This window comes from Lipophrys pholis (genome assembly GCF_963383615.2).
Source record: "Lipophrys pholis genome assembly, chromosome: 9".
In the NCBI taxonomy this organism is placed as follows: domain Eukaryota; kingdom Metazoa; phylum Chordata; class Actinopteri; order Blenniiformes; family Blenniidae; genus Lipophrys; species Lipophrys pholis.
This window is the reverse complement of record NC_137639.1, coordinates 12,255,259-12,273,488: the sequence shown is the minus strand read 5'-3', so window position 1 is coordinate 12,273,488 and position 18,230 is coordinate 12,255,259. Positions and strand designations below refer to the sequence as shown.

The 18,230-nt window shown below is 41.3% G+C and overlaps 1 protein-coding gene across 1 annotated transcript in view; it reads right to left on the bottom strand.

Moving 5' to 3' along the window:
• The window catches only part of LOC308114653 (transmembrane protein 65-like), a 43,290-nt gene that overhangs the window by 23,771 nt on the left and 1,289 nt on the right, over positions 1-18,230 (bottom strand). The gene's annotated exons all lie outside the window — the stretch shown is intronic.

Here is an 18,230-nt window from a genome sequence, read left to right as displayed (position 1 = left end):
TGGATGGATGGGAAAACCAGTCGAGAGAAAAAAACTAAACATGCAACGTCCTTACAGGTATGAGGTGACAGATCCACTCCACAGCTGTGCTGCACTTACACAAACTAAATCTATTTATTTGGCATTTGGCTGTAAAGCCAATCACTATTAACACAAACCTTGGTGGGTCATGCATGAAAATCCTGTTAACAAGAGTTGAGTGTTAACAATGACCCACTCTGACATTGCTGTAAATCTGCCCTTTGGTAAAATGTCATGAGAGACTTGTTTCATTGTTTTAATAAGGATTAAAGAGGTTTGAGCAGCTTCGAGGGTCACAAAAGAAATTGTTCAATGAACAGATTGGGCTAGAGAATATTTGTTGTACATTAGATATGAGATATTAAGAGAATTAACACTCCAGTCAGAGGTGTCAAACTCCTACAGCACCGTCTGCTCTCAAGTGGGCCACACCAGTAAAGAATAGCATTATAATCTAAAACTAAGTAGAATTCTAAATCTATGTCCCTGTTTTAGTTCAAAAAACGAATATTATTCATTTCATACTTATTGAACTATCCTTTTACAAAACATGACAAACCTGAAAGCTAAATAAAAGAACTGCAATTCCAACAACATTATGATTCAGTTCACCATGTGCTTTACGACACACAGATCACTGTGGATTTCTATCACATTATGTACATCTTAGCTGGAACTCAAAAACACATAGTTGGCTGGTTCACATTATGGTCAGAATAACCTGTCAAGATCTAGAAATGATCCATTATGAAGACACCTTTCTACATTTGTGTAGAACTGATTCACCACATAATATAGACTAAAGTAGAAAGAAAATAAGTTCTACCCCTGTACGCCCCCGGTGGTCAAATAAATATATTGAAGTCGACGTCAGAAATTTTCACAGCTGGTAAAAGGACGGATTGGACTGTAGTTGTCACTAAAGTTGTTTCAGAAGCAGAGAACAGAAACATACTTGAATCAAAATCTGTCATTTGCAAAATGTAAATCAACAATGTTGATATGACAACACATTTTCCCTGATGCAAAACACATGTGATTTGTTTTAAATGACAGATAGTGGAAGATTTCCATCAGTAAAGCTTGTTGGTGTCCCCACACATTTACCATGTTCTGATTTCTCTTGTTTCTTGCTCATCAGACGTTTCTCCAGACAGCAGGTAATGGGTTTCTATGCTGCTAAAATGTTTCATAACTACCTGTCTCACTTTGATGTGAAATAAATGGGCCAAAACATAATTGCAGTTCTACTGTGCAGCCGTATATTTTCCATCACTTAAAAAGAACGACGCCAGTCAATTGAAGGCACAGCTGAGTCACCATCTCATCACCAGTCGCATATAGAAAAAAAGAAAAAAAGCCATTACCAAGATACAGAGAATCTTGCAGATTTGTCTCTCCCAAGCCCTTCGGGTTTTTCTGAGCCATTTATTAGAAGTGAGAAGGGTGACATGGCTGCCTATTGCCCCCTGAGAGCTGCTCTGGTACAAAGTATTGATTGCACACGGTCTTAAAATCCCCCACAGCTTGTCGTCTCAAGGGATTTCAATTTCAACAGGCGGCAGTGTTGAAAACGTTAAACGGGCTGTGATAAGTCGCTGACCATGAGCATGATTAAATAAATACTAAAGGAGTCATGTTTCATATCTCTTCAAGCTTTCTCTTATCTTGACCGCACCTCTGCTGAGAGACTGTTTCCAGGTAAACAGACTGAATGATATGGTGACATTTTGATCAGAGAAGCTCTCAGGAACAGATCAGCCACTCTACTCCCAGCTTTTACCACACACACACTACAAACAAAACAATCGAGCTCAAAGCTCTTACCAGTAAATTAAAAAGCACCTTACAACAGGAGGCTCCATCATGAATGAGTCTGAGGAAGAAAAAGAGCTGCATGCTGTTTCTCCCTCAACAAAAACAGTTAAGAATCATGAAGTTTGTACGGATCATTGGTTTTAATATATGACATGGAGCCCCCTGCTCCTAAATCCAAAATAAACTGGAGATGATCAAATTAATGCATATTGACTCAATAAGATTGAGGCCACGTTTACAACATACACAAGTTTTTACAAAAACATATATTTTCCCCTCTATGTTTACAAAAAAAATCTTCATTGACATGGACCCGCTTTTACAGCTGGTTCAGAGCTACTATGAGCCTGCCAAACCTGTAGGGGGCAGTGTAACGAGAAGCATGAAGCCATGATTGCCAAACAGAATCTTAGTAATATAAAAAATTTTAAATACCCGGGTACAGTAAACATGGCCTCAGAGCCAGTCAGTTAGCACTTTATCATAAATATAGCTGCAGTTTTTATTTATTCAACTTGTTCACTGCTCAACAATCTACTTGTAGTTTTTTTCGAGCAAATTATCACACCATCAGGAAAAAAAAGACTAACTGAAAACACTAAGTATGCACCTGACCATCCATATGGTTTGGGAATCTGCGTAATTAATGCATCCAGATGGCCTGAAACCACAACTGACTGGATCTGAGGATGTCTCATTACTGATTTGCAGTCAATTTCCAAGGGTGTCTAACAGAGTTACACAATATATCACAGATTTAATATCAACGGACGCAAAGAAATAATCCTAAATTCTGTTTTCATGCACTATGCATTCATGTTCTGCAAAATTCAACTTATGAAAGATGTGGTTAATTGCAAATAATTGAGAAACACAGGGTGACTTAATAACTAATCGAAACATTTTCATTGATTGACAGCCCCAATTATTTCATATCTGGTTGTACAAAAGCACACAAAAAAAGAGAACAAAACCTACAAACTGCTCTGTTTGAAATGCCGCAGGTGAGATCTGCAGATAAAAACGTGATGCAAAACATGAGAAGAGAAAGAGCGCTGTTATTTCTAGTAATAAATCTCAATAGCACACAACACATAAACATCACATACTCAACTCTTTATATTTATCAAAATTGTATTGTTATCCAGTGTTTATCTAATATCGTGCAGCCCTGGAGTCCACAAACATGTTTGTATGGGCCGAGGTTTGGCTTGAGTCACATTAGCAGCCTCACACTGTTGCTGTGCTCAGTCCTCAAACATTAACACGCACTTGTTCAGCTATGAGCGTTGAAAAGGAGAAGGGGCGAGAAAATAACACACTGGTTGCTTTGTTTTGTTTTGACAAATGATTCATCTCGGCCATTCCTTTCCAAACATGTGGTACAGTATGCCAACAAGGCAAGAATGAGTTAAGTTTAGAGCAGCTTATGATGAGTACGCGGTTTGTCTTTTTTTCAGCTTTATTCATGCTCACAAAAATTAGATAGAGGTGGCAAGGTTTCCAGGAAATTCAGGTATTGATGTTACAGTTGCAGTAACAGGCTCTGCAGGGGCATTTTTCATAACCGATCCATACACACACACACACACACACACACACACACACACACACACACACACACACACACACACACACACACACACACACACACACACACACACACACACACACACACACACACACACACACACACACACACACACACAACTGTGGTACAGTCCTTGTCGGCCTTAATAGAGCAGATGTAACCTTTGTTTTCCTTCAGGATTTCATTGATTATTTAGCTGAGAAGATCCTCATTATCCGAGAGATTGTGATGCGAGTCTATAAGGATCTATTTCCGTATGAATCAATAATCTGACATGAATTGGAGATATGCACATATGGACGCGCGAGTGTGGGATCAAGAGTTCAGCAGGAGAAGAGCAACAGAAATCCAGAGCCATTCATCAAGAGCGCAGCTTGGCGCTATTCCCCGGTGGTGTGTTGAGGCGGAGAGGAAGGAAATTACAATGCACACAAAATGTGGGCCAGGCCAGTCATTAACAAACACCAGAGAGGAACTAAGTCTTTACAGGCGTAAGCAAGGTTGGAAATGAATTTGCCTGTGGATGCTTGATCAAATTTACAAAGAAAAGCTTGCATACATTATTCAGCAAACTAATACAATGGAGGCAATGGATACGCAGTGGAAAACTGAAAAGATGTTACCATTTATAAAAACGTACATCAAGACTGGACTCCACATTTAAAGATTATTTCTATAAGCAGAAGACAGGTGCATTCCTTCATGAGCCTCTCACAATGTGCAAAAAAAACAACTAATGAGAAGCTTCTCCATGAAGTGAAAGCTATTCTAGAAAAACAGGCACACACACTGGTGTCGTTAAAATTAAGTGTATTTTTCTTCCTGTGTGTTCCTCTACATGAAAGTAGAGAAATAAATATAGCAATCTGTCCAACAGTGCCAGTTTAGGCAGCGGTGGAGAGCCGGATACAAAGCACAGACACCGGAAAAGTACGGAAAATAAATAAAAAATAGATAACACGACCACCGATCCTTGAAAAGATCCTCCTGACAAATGGTAAACCACGAGAGATGAGAGAGACAGGAGGAAGTGGTTTCTGTTAGCACTCTGCCTGCAAGAACTAAAAGGACAAAGTCAAGAGGAAAGTGGGAGACTCATTCGAGAGCTGCCTGAAACGATCGAGTGACACACAATGAGGAGTGTTTACGATGACTTCCTCGCCACACAAGCACTTCACCTCCCGGGAGATCGCAAGATCATGGTTCAGAAGAACATCCATCTTTTTGTTTTAATGCTGCTTCAGGGTCACGGGGGCTGCAGGTGATCCCAGCTGACTCCGGCTGAAGGCAGAGGTACAATCTGGATATGTTGTCAGACTATCAAAGAGCAAACACACACACTCAGATAGTCTCTCACACACACACACACACACACACACACAAGCAATTCAGTCACCAATCAACCTCAAACACATGTTTTTAAACTGTGTGGAAACAAATAGCTTGAGAAGGTGCAAACTCCACACTAAAAAGGCCTCAAACTGTCATTTTGACAGATTCTGTTACTGGAATAAGACTTGGGATAAGCAAGGGAAGATACATTTTTCAATATTCTGGCATATTATTATGATGTTTCTTTGGATCAAATAAATGTGGATTTTTCTCACATTAGAACATGATAAATGTTGACATTATGTGATAATGTTTCACAATATTCTGTGATAATATTTCACCATGACAAAATGAGTGAGTCTTTTTTTTCCCCTCTGTTGTAATTCCTTTTCTTAAAGAAAATCAATATTCGTCAAAATGTGCGACGACACTAAAGTCAAGCACAGCAACCAGTTTCTCTCCTCACATAGCGATTTGCCTGCTACATTACACTAATCACTCCCCACTTTCTATTTGCCAGCCGATATAAATCCTGCCGGACTCCTGCTGGTTCGCAGCCGCAGCTGGTTCGTGGCACTGAATCACAATCGAAGCACATGTTTTATGGAGTGTGGTAATTACACCTGACATCTCACCTGCGGCTCGCCACCAAGCATGGAGAAACACAACAGTGCAGATGTTTTCACTCATTTCAGCTAATGACAACCTGGGTAGCTGCATGCACGCCAGCTGATCGGTTCATACACATCAGCCAACATGACGGAACATCCCAGTACAATCAGAACTAAGTGGCTTTTGGGAACGGTCCCACTTCCATGTAGGAGCTCGGAGAAGCTAATAACTCCAGATTCATCAAAGTGACATTCATCTTTTTTTCTTTTACATGTGCTGTATTTGTGTTGGTCATTGGAAAAACTTTGAGTTCCCTGCTAAAAGAAAATGTTAATTGATGCTGGACAGTTTTGTGTGTGCTGGCTCCCTGTAACACTGAGCTGACATCAACAACACCTGAGCTATTTCTACCATGACATGTCGAATCGTCTCCTGCTGCCACCTCGACAATTGGCTTGGTTTTTTCTCTGGCTGTGGCACCTTGTTGCTGTACGTGGCAGCAGCAGCAGCAGCAGCAGGGAGGATTGTCTCCACAGTGCGACTGTGACACACACTATAACCCCGCCGGCAGACAGCAGCAGGCAGACAGGAAGGAGCAGCGAGACAGCTCCTGCTCTACATTGTTTTCTGCACCAGTGCCGTAATGTTCCCACATGGTTTCAACCAAGGCGGACATGCTCACCGCTCTCAATTATTTAGCATACTGGACTTCAGTGGGTGAGTTCTGCTTTCTAAATTTACTCACTCATCCAGCACAAACCACTCACATACTCCCAAACTGGCTGTTCCTGAAAAAAAGTTGAAATCATTTCACACACCCACTCTCACTAAGTTTAGGTTTGCAGGGACGGGAGTCTAAACCATCTTACAGTGATACAATCAGTCATTTACACATTCACATCTGCTCTCGATGTACAGTCACCAATTGCTTGTGCAGAATTCATGCCAATGGAATTTCACTGTGCGTGGAAGCTGGATTCCCCAGTGAAGAAAACCAACTCCTGCAGTAGAGCGGTACGATGTCAGGTGAACATGTGAGCTGTCATAATGCTGTTGAGTACTGCAATGACTATATGGTTTCTGATAAATACAGGTATAGGAATACAATACAATACAATATACTGTTTCAGAAAATGAGCAGTCAAGACTGTTTACGGTAATCTGTTTTGAATTTTTGTGCTTCTGATTTCTACCCTGTGGCCACCTGGTCGGAAATAATCTCAATTAATTGCATTTTTTTCATATTAAGATACAGTCATTTGGAATTTACATAACATGAATGCATGGAGACTTGATTTATGTATATTGTGCTTGTTGGTATTGCCATAATGATAACCTTTGCAGCCCTATCATGCAGACAAAGGGAGAACTTATAGATTACATTTAAAAAAAGGTCTTAATCTGAAATTAAACTCAACTGTTCGTAGAGTAATGTGACATTGGTAACCCTTACACTTGTCTGTAAGTCCTGAAAGTATTCAAATGTTTGATTTACATCAACAACAGTGAAAATGTTAAATTGTTGGAATGGAAAATAGTGTAAAAACAGATCAAATTAACCCATTTCTGCTCTTCTGAGAATTTGAGTGTATTTTATGACCCACAACATTGCAAAGTCACTTTCACTTCTTTCTTTTATTCATCCTTCAATTCGAAAAGGGTCAGTGTGTGGAAGAGATGGACCCAGCTGACTAATGGTGAAGTCAAATTCACGCCTGGTGGCAATTTTACAGTCACCAAATAACTTAAAATGCATATTTTTGGTCTTTTAGGGGGAGAAAACGAAGAGAAATCCATGTGTGCACAGGAAGAACATGCAAAATCAGGGTCTGTTTACACAGCAACAACTTCAAGTGGAAGTGCAAAACGTCTGTTGCATTTTGGGTGTCTGCTTACATGACAACAACACTCGGAGCCACTCAAAACAAAGTTTTTTTTAAGGATAAGACTCCCAAGGTGGAACTTTTCGAAAAGGCCTGTGCTCTAACGCCATGTAAGCGGGCGAGAACGAGACTTTCCGGACACACTTGGGGCCTGTCTCGTCTCATTGTTGACGGTCAAAACGCAGCTACTGCGCATGCGTACCTCGGCCGCGGTAAATAGTTCTTCTGCACATGTGCGAATAGAAGGACAACGATAATAAGAGCAATCAGAGATTTCTGACGTCCGCCAAAGGTTGACCTGGGCTCAGAAAAAAAGTCTTTCAATGTGTCGAACAAAAGTGCACCCACAGACACACCACTTCCTCATTCTGCCAACAAGTTGATACACACATTCACAAACACATCTATGAATGAAGAGCATACACACACATAAAGAGCATACGCCAATTCACTTACACAGCACAGTATTACACACCGATGTGAAAGATTGAATCGCATTTTGAGGTTGACAGATGAGGAAGGTTCATGAGGAACTGCAGCACCAGACCATGAGATGGTTCGGTGAATATTGAGGTATATGTATATGTGCTTTTTTATGTGGAGTGAATTGGTATTTCAATATATTAATGACATATTTAAGTGGTTATTGGTGGTGTATTGGTTAATTTGGTTTTGGCATGTTTAGTCCTCTGTACATTTCAGGGATGCATTCAATCATTTTAACTGCTAAGTTGATTGATTTCAAACTGGGAAAACATGTTGATACTCATGAACTAAAGTTATTAAAGTTCTACTCATACCCTTAATGGGAGACATATTTTAAACAACAATAAGTTGTATAAATTAGTGAGTAATTCATTGTCCAAAATGTAATAGAATGCCAAAAGAGGAGGACCAGTCAACCCGTCACATCGACTCCACAAGGCCTCTGTCCCCGCCTGAACAATCGCTATCCTTAAAAAATAAAAGCTAAAAAAAAAAAACTGAAGTCATTTCCTCAACAGAATTCAACAATGGAAGTTGATCTTGGACGGCGATGCAGCAGACATCAAGATAATGTCAGTATCACACTTCAGAGACACAAAGAGAGCTGCCGCCATCTTCTGAAAATATGGGAGGGTTTGGAATCCCATTTTATTGCTGATAGTGCTCTCAACATATGTATTTAGAATCAATAAAAATGAATAAAAATCTGATGCAGTCAGTGTAGAAGGTGTGGTGCACCTAAAGGCCTGGAGGGGATTGCTGACCTTAATATCTGTAAGTGCTGACTTCAACCTCACGAGGCTGCAGTGAAATGAGCAGCCGTGAACATGGTGAGCAACGTGAGCCCCAGGAGGATGTCAGAGGCCAAGAGCAAACTGATGAGAAAACAGGAACAGTAAGTTATATGTTCTATAATGTGGACCAAGTCAAATCAACACAGAAGGATGGGGAGAGGAAAAGAAACAAGTAAATAGCAACACAAAAGAAAAAGTGCTTGGAAAGGACGGCATGCGAGAGTGTGACATCTTCAAAGGTCGGAGAGTCCTCTGCAACAAGATTAGACGGTGATCCATCCCTGTCTCTTATCCTCTGACGCTCATGACCTCGTGATTGAATGGACGGGCTCACCGAAACAAATACCACCTGGAATATCAAACACGTCCCGCTGCGCATAATAATATTACCTGAGCTTCTGTGGTGCCAGAATAATTTCACTCATGCCTCAATCCATCTGCCTGAACTTCACTCGGAAGAGGAAACAAATGCAACAACCGTCCTCCCCATTCCCACATCAATGATACAATTTTAATTGGTGCCAGATTACTGACTGGAAGAGAACGTCAGAGCCGCTGAGTTGTTTATAGGTAATTTCCTCTCACATTAAAGACTTTTTGTTGTCTGTCTAAATCAGGAAAAAAATGTTTATGTCAAAAATATCGGCTGTATTTCTTATTATGATTCATTGTTTCCTTCCTTTAAGCAGCTATTTTATAAAGGCTTGTTTTCAGATAGGGGAAGCGAAACAGTATGAAAGGAAAGCAGCAGTTGCAAGACTGAGCCTCAGTACAGGCCACAAATGGGCAACCAGCAGGTTTGAATACTGAGAGAACGAATAAGAAACCAGCTGGGTGCGGCTGTGTGAGGACGTCAGGGAACGAGTGCGACGAGCGTGGCAGGCTGAAGCCAAATAGAGTTCCATTTGGTCAAAATAAGGAAAGCAAAAGTGACTTGCTCAGAAATTTAGCCTGAATAAAGTGATCCCACATGGTTCTCACAGTGGAGTCACGTGGCTTTATGTGTCCTATCCATTTTCTGCACTGCTTCATCCAACTCAGAGTCAATCATAGCTGCCTGTGGGTGAAAGCAGGGTACACACTACACAGACCACTAGTCCATCACAGGACAAACACAAGAGTCACAGACAACACACACCTTCTGGGCTCATCTATCCACCTCAAACAAAATATTTGGGGCTTTTTGCCCAGGGATAACATGCAAACTCCACAAGGAAACACATCCATGTATGGATCCGAGTAGGTCAGTGCTTGCTCCAACCATATATTACATGAAGGATAAACAAACATGCCATTGAATAGTTTGTATTAGATAACATAAAAGAAAACAAAAAATAAAGAGTACTCCTGTTGCAGTACTTGCTCAGTGAGCGCTCCTCTTCCTAAAGTGTTGCGTAACATCATCAGTGGTGCCGTCTCGTGTGAGCATTCTGGGAAGTTTACACTCCAATAATCGCATAGAAGCTCTTTGTTCAAGATGTTTGTTGGGGATTACGAACTTAGCGAGCTTCTCTCCTGTAATTTTAAAAACATCAACTAACTATCCTGCATTTAACTTTAAAATAAATGTGTAAGGACCTCTTTAGCTGAGCTCTCAATGAACCCACCGAGCTGAATTAAGTGTAATTAGTATGCTGTAGTTAATGAGCTCTGCCTGTATGAGCTTTAAACTGTAAATTGCAGTAAAGTGGTTTGCATAGGACTGATCAAGTACAACCCTCAGACAAATATATTCTGTACGTTAAAGATAATAAGCAATGGGTCGTACACTAATGGATTCATCGCCATCTGAATCAGACATCTCGATGTTGAGTGGTGCTGCCATAACCCAGAATGCCACATGGACTTGAATTACTCAACTAATCCTGCCAGGATCACTCTTACTTTTCAAGAAATCTCCTAAAACATCGACAACATTGTAAATGTGAGCTTCAAACACCCAGCAGAGTCCAGATTTATAGCCCCGCATGAGTCAAAGCAGGTTAAATGTCACCAGCGAGTGCCATTTTTCAGTACTGTGTGTGAATTAACATGACAATAGATCTTTATGAAACCCAGACTGACTGTGCGGAGAAATTAGAAGCCAGTCTTTATTCCAGGGGAGGAAAATATGACGAGAAAGGAGAGCTCATGGCTTCCCCTTTCATCATAGAAGGTGAAAGAAAATACCAGCCACATAAAAAGCTTTGATGCTTGATTCATTGTAGCTCCCAAATCTGCATCAGTCTTGTTTTCTCGCAGAGATTAAGAATAATGACTAAACCTCAAAACAAACGGGGCACAGTCATTCAAAGGGAGTGTAAAAGCGTGTTGACGCCGCGAAGACTTTGCTTTGTTGCCATCAGAGAGTCACTGAGGCGACAGGAAAAGCAAAGCGATGAAGAGCATCCAAATGGATGACTTCCACTCGCTGTGCTTTCCTCATTTACATTTCCAATCAAGTCTCCCTTCCACAGTGTCTCACATGCCTCGATGTCACCTCCTCCCGTGTTTATCGCTCACCCGGCGGGAAAAGCCCTGTGCGGTGGACGTCCGTCTGTATCTGCCCACGCATGTTGACAGAGCTCCAACATGTCCGTTCGGTCAGTTACTCCCTCGTTTCTGTGCTCTTGCACCTCATGTCTTCTGAAAACTTCAGGGTGACTAGGAGTTTTTTTTTGCCAAAGCAAGATGACTTTGTATGCAAATATATGCTCCCTGTGTGAGTGCAGAGGAACACTGTATTCTTGTTCTAAAACCTGTGCATGGATCAGTATGTACTGCCGATGATGCAGACTGAAATGATCCTTTATTCCATTGAAGCTGCTTTAAAAATTGTTTGTTTATGTTTGCATTTTTCTGCATTAAATTCAGGAAAAACTCAAACTTATTCCAGCGACAGCCATTACTGCTGTGTATTTATACAGCGTTGTCTTTAATTTCTGTGTTTACTAAATATACCTGTTTAGTGGTTTTAGCATTGCAGAGCCCATCTTTATCTCTTTGTAGCTCAATGATTTAAAAAACAAGAGCGATGTAAATTACCAGCAATTATAGGGTCACAACAAACATGTTTACTTAAGTTCAGGCACAAAAAGTTCAGCTTGCTTCACAAAAATTTACTTTTTGCAAAGAACAATTGACAAAAAACACAAGATATACATAACATGACTTATATACTTAATAGGTTAACTACACATACTCGGTTGTGGTATTTATAGAAATAAGAAAATGCTAAATACTTTTCAAAACCATAAATGCTGGCATTCAGACCTTAGCTTAAATCTAAAAGCACCTGATTACTGTATTCAACATTCAAATTGACACAATGCGTGATCATGTACGATAAAAACTATTTAATACACGCTGTAAACATCAACCATGTGCACCACCATATTTACCCCATACACCCCATATATATGGGATTTTGCTCCATTTAACATACTTTTATTAAAAATAGATATTTTTTTCATGATACAAATAATGGTGTTTATCACTGCTGTTTTTAAAAAGTCACAAAAGTTAAAGTTTAGAAAGTGAGATTGCTTTCAATAACACCTCATACAAGTCAAGGGTTCAAATAAACTCCAGGTTTATTCTTGGGTCCATGATTGTAAATTGTCAGTGTTGATTAGTTTGGGCTGAAAACATTCAGATTGGTTACATAACATACATAACATAGCTTCTCTACAATTTAAAATCATTACATTGTATAGCTTGGCGTGAATTTCCCCATATTTATTGATAATTTCTTCTAATATCTGTATTTTGCACAAACCTTTTTATGCAAATGAAATATGTATTAATCACTACAGGGAGTCATATATCAGAATCTCAACCACAACAAAAGGAACTCATTATTTCAACTGGACCTTAGTTTCTAAGTCCTGCTTTTGTTCCTGAAAAGGATCTATGTTCTCGACATGGCAGCCGTCACAACATTTTATATTAAAAATTAATTTCCCCCAGTGGGTCTCAGCTCTTCATAGTCAAACTTTTCTTTCTTTTCAGTTTTATTGATTTCATGAACCTTGGCTTCAATGAAAGTATGAAAATAATGACCCAATATTCCCAGAGAGATGACATTGGCGCTCTTGTTAGATAGAGTCACATGTGCTGCGTTATTAGAGTCCTGCTTTCACTGTTCTCCACTTTGAGGATCTGCATCAGAAGCCTCATTATACCTTCACGCTTGTTCAGTTTCTTTAAACTTTACCCTCTCTCTCTCTCTCTCTCTCCCTCTCCCTCCCTCCCAAGTCTCTCTCTCTCTCTCACCCTCCCTCCCTCCCAAGTCTATCTCTCTCTCTCCCTCCCTCCCTCCCAAGTCTCTCTCTCTCTCTCACCCTCCCTCCCTCCCAAGTCTATCTCTCTCTCTCCCTCCCTCCCTCCCAAGTCTCTCTCTCTCTCCGTCCCTCCCTCCCTCCCTCCCAAGTCTCTCTCTCTCTCTCTCTCTCTCTCTCTCTCTCTCTCTCTCTCTCTCTCTCTCTCTCTCTCTCTCTCTCTCTCTCTCTCTCTCACCCTCCCAACTCTCTCTCTCCCTCCCAAGTCTCTCTCCCTTGTCTGTCTCTCTCGCTCTCTCTCCTTCCCAAGTCTCTGTCTCTCTATCTCTCTCTGAAATGGATCGTATTCATCTCTACTATACCTGTATATATATGACATACACAACAAATTGCCTCCTCCTGAAGCTTTGTCTTCCTCTCCACTGAAGAAAGCATCCAGTCCCTAAGACCATCTCAACACTTAACCTCCAGGGAATAAACTTTTAGTAGTTTTCTCAAAAAGTTTCAGAGCATTTCACAAAAATTTGAGCCAAGGACACATCTTGTTATTGCAGGAGGTTTAGCAGGAAGTTTGGTCAAAGAAGGGTGGCACTATATCTATATCTTTATATAGGTGTGTGTGTGTGTGTGTGTGTGTGTGTGTGTGTGTGTGTGTGTGTGTGTGTGTGTGTGTGTGTGTGTGTGTGTAGAGGGAGAGAGAGCGCAAGAAAGAGAGAGAAGATAGTGCCGCATGATGGATTGTAGGAGACTCTGGTCATATGAGACTTGATGAGCCGACAGTGACGACACTGGATGGGTAGAAGTGCTGCCCCCAAGTGTATAACACATCAATGCAAGCATGTTTACATGCCAGAGTAGGATGACTTTTATAGGTCTGTAGGTAATATTACCTACTGATTACGACACACCATGCAGGATGTACAGAATTTATATATAAATAGGTAGCATGGATGTGATGGTATTATCTGCCATGGCTCCAAAGCTACACACTCCATATACCCAGAGGACTGGCTGGTCCTGAAACATGTCAGCCAGCTTCATTCCCGAGCAGACATACAGTCACTGTGGGAGTGAGCGTCAAAAAAATAAGGCCTCGGGTGTCCTTGTAGCCTCGGGGTGGAATAATGATGAGTGCTGATAAGCCTGTCAAACTTGTCGATCTATGTGCGAGCAAAGCAGTCAGAGAGTGAGAAAGAGAGACACACACACACACATTACCAGTCTAATCACCGAGTCAGCGAGTCTGCATAAGGTAAGAGAAGCCCTCTGGGTGTTTATAGCATGAAGGTGAGGATGTCAGCCAGCTCCAGCACCGGCAGGCCCCAAAGGTGAGAGCAGAGGAAAGTCATTTGTGTACAGTCACCTGAGCACATGGGCTCAAATTGTGCTCATATTTCCACAGAGATAGCTATGATGGCTTTGAATGCTGGGAAACGTTCTCAGGCCTGACATTCTGTTAACAAGGCAAAACAACACGTTATCGTAGAGTCAGGTTCTTCCACACATTAGAACCAGTCTTGAGTCAAAAGCTTTTTCCCAATACTTGTGGTGTGGGATGAGCGCTGCTTCACTTCCTGTCAGACTGACCGTGTCATGCGAAAACCTCTGTCCCGGGGCTCCACAGGGATTTACGGTTCTTTGCCCGACATTGATCTGGTACAATACTCGCAGCCCACAGACGGAGGCCGGCAGCATGTGGACAGGATGCAATCAGCTTTGTTCGACAGGAACATAACGATGCATGATGATGAGGAATGCCTTGTAATGATGGGGGGGGGGGGGCTGATTTCTGCAATCCCCGATCAGATGGAGAGAAAATACTAATATGTGTCAGCACTGGGCAAATGGCACCACGGGAGAGGAGAAAGATGCTCGTGGCTGGGTAAAAGACGGTGTTTTGTGTTTCATGTCATGTGCTTGTCTTCTGATAATCTAGAGGTTTTAAGTCTTTTCTGTCAATTGGCTGCTGTGTCTTTTCTCTCCATCCAGGTTTATGCCTGGGTTCATGTTGTCCACCCGTCTTCACCTTTATAGTGCCTTCCTGCATCTCGTCAAGCCCTTTTCTCCTGGTGTTTATAAAGCTCCCAGTCTCTCCGTTTGTCTCCTTATGCTTAGTTCTTGTTGGAGCTCTCTGAACTGTGCATCCATTAAAGCTTTTGTTAATAGATTCACATCTGCCTCTACTCTGTTTCCCTCTGTCCACGCTCCCTGACACACTGATGAGCTCTGTCATAATGACCATCGACTACACTGACCTCTGTAAAACTACGAGTACTGGAACTGCCACCTCAGGTCTGTCGGACTGTACACAAAGGCAGGGAGAGGCCTTTGTGACACAAACAGTAATGCGACGAGTGAATCCCATCACCTGCGCTGAACAACAATATGCTCCCATGTTGGTGATAGGAGCAAACTGAAACAAGAAAATAATCTCATTTACCAAGACAGTTCAGAAAGTTACAAACAGCATTTTAGTATTTTTATATATATTTTATATAACTTTATGTGGCATTCGAATCATATCATATCTTAATGAGGGAAGAGCCCTCTAACACTGGGTGAAAGGTAGAGTACATCCTTGTTTTTTGTAGTTTGCCGTGACCAATAAATGGAGGATATAGCTAAAGGAGAGTGAAGATAAAATCTAATTCAACACGGTCCTAATGAACAGAAAAGGCAAAAAATAGATACGGCTGACTTCACACACCCCTGATAATCAACATGGCTTATGGCCTTGCTACCAAACTAAACTTGATCCCACCGTCTAACAATGAGAAAATATTCAAATGATGTTATTCGGGAGAGACGTCATAATGAGGGGAAATGAGGAAACAGGGCATGCTAAGCGATTCATGTTTTCTAGGCGGGAGGCTCGTCGTTCTGGCCTTTGAATTCCACGGCTATAAAGCAAACAACTAATTACATTGTGTATATTAACAAAGACTGAGGCTGTGATCTTGTTATCGTGGGCCGCTCAAGCTGGAAAGACTAATTATAGTATGGATGCACATAAGGCCAACATTCAGCGGCCTGTTGCTACATACTTTGACATATTAAAGACCTGGAGCTGCACGTATGCAGTTCTCCCTCGGGGGTTCGGTGCACGGCGAACACATTTTATATGACGCTATCATTTTGAGAAGTGATCACAGATGAAATGCACCGCGATCTGCTGGAATATACACGCAAACTAAAGGTGAAACTGTGTCAGCTCTGATAGGAGACACTGGCAAGTGTTGCAGGGACCGATGGGTTCAAGGAGTGTGGCGGAGGGCGCACTTTGGAACCTGGAAAGTCAATGGTTAGGGGAAGAGACGGAACAATGGTGGGTGTACAACCCTGGAAGAAAAAATACTAAACATGAACTGAAGTGTGGAATTTCTGCAAATGATTGAGGTAAGAATTTAGGAAATGAAAACTTGTAAGGCCCAAGTTACTTACAGTGACCCTGCAGGGTGTCTGCCATCATGGGAATCACTTGTCCACCATGAGACACAGACAAACAAAGCTTCACTGACACTTACACCCCCTCAACCCTGCAGGACTCAAGTGACAAAACTTCACTTTTTCCAAGGTTTTTATGCTTACTGCAGCCGATCTGCCTGCCCCCCCCTCAATAGTTTTTTTTAAATATAACAAATTACAGACGACACTAAAGGAGTGATTCAGTTCCTCGTGCACTCGCTTCTCAGTGGCTTCAGAGAAAAGCGCTTACTAAAATCCGATATCCCAAGAAGGGTTCATTTAAATAAAATATCAGGCATTCATTGTAAAAAAAAAATAAAATACAGACTGTGCACTTTACTCCTGTAGAGAAATACAAAGAGTGACAGTGGCTCAGAGCCGCACGCTCCCACAGAGCCTCATATTCTAGAAAGCCTCTTCATCATCGCTCGTGTTCTGCCTCGTTCTCGGGTTCTATTCTCCTCCACATTGATCGACCCCGTTTCCTTCCCTCTTTCTCTCTCCTTGTGGCTCTTGCTTTGTGTTTCACGTCTATTAATATACTCTCATATGTTCATTCCTTTGTTTCTGGCTCATGCGGTACAGCGGACTAAACTTTTTGATCTTAACACAGCAGCAGAGCCGGTAAAAGTTGGACTGGGTTTATACTCAACTCCGAACATGCAAGAACTACAGTGGTCTCAGAGAAGCTCAGTGAATAGGAAACCTTATCAACCCAGAGCTACGATCTGACCGACCCTTACCTATGAGTTGCTGGACTTTCTGCTATCAGTGAACTGTGGTAACTATCAGCATGACAGACTATTAGTAATAGGAAGGTTTGACCTTTGTTGTCAAGTTAACAGCTGTTATGCTACTACGAGTTGGGTGGGTTGAATTACCATAATAATTTGGTGAGATTTAGTACAAAATCATGTACGATGCTGCCTCATTGTACACTGATTACATGAAATGTGTTGTTTTCCTTGCATACGGAACATGAAAACTCAAGTGTTTACCTTTTTTTGTCAAAACGGACTCAAGCTTAAGACTTCCGCCCTCGGAGAGAAACTTTCTACTTTGGCATATGTTCATGTTTCTGGCTTCTAACACCATTTTAAATCATAACAAATGCCCCCACAAGACATTAAAATAACTCTATTCTATTGGGTTTTAGGAGCAGATGGGCCCTGCTCATATCTATAGAACTAATTAAAAACTGGCCAAGTTTATTCCTCCGTGTCCCCCAAAACTCTGCTTATGCCAAAAAGAACCCGAGAAAAGGGTTTTTGAGAGGTTTTTTTCCTCCCAAATATGAAAAAAAAGATATCAGGATGATAATTTATTGTCTCACTCCTGTTTGCCTGGTTGGAACCATTCAAGCCTTTTTCAGCCAGAGGCTTGTTAGCAGCAGAGCCGATCGACTCGACGGTAAATCACATTCACAAACTTCTGTTACACGTGACATTTAAAAGGGCAGCAGAGAAACTTTGTATTTTGGTGATAAATTCAGTACCTGGCTTCTAATTGTTGTCAAACTACAGGCCGACGAACAGAAGCCTGAAAGTGTAATGATTGTGATGCAGTCCTTTAAACATTAAGTAATACTTCCGAGAAAGTCATGGAAATGACAATTATATTCAAGATGATGCAGGTCTCTGGATTCTATTTTCTTCAGTCAGACGAAAGGTCAGACATCAAAACTGGATTCCAAATTTTACCATGATGTTCTTCCACCCCCATATTATGTTTCATAATATTAGGATCAAAAGTGTTGCAAGATCAACATGCTCCCTCCTCTCAGTTGGAGCTGGATTTCCCCATGCTGCCTGCATGGAAATGTGGTTTATGTCAAACTTAATTAAGCCGAGATATGAATATTTTTAACCTGACTGTCAACACCTTGTCAGCTCACATTGTATCAGATGGAACGTGGACACTGACAGACACAGAGTAACGGGTAAACAGGATAATAGTGATGATAATAGAA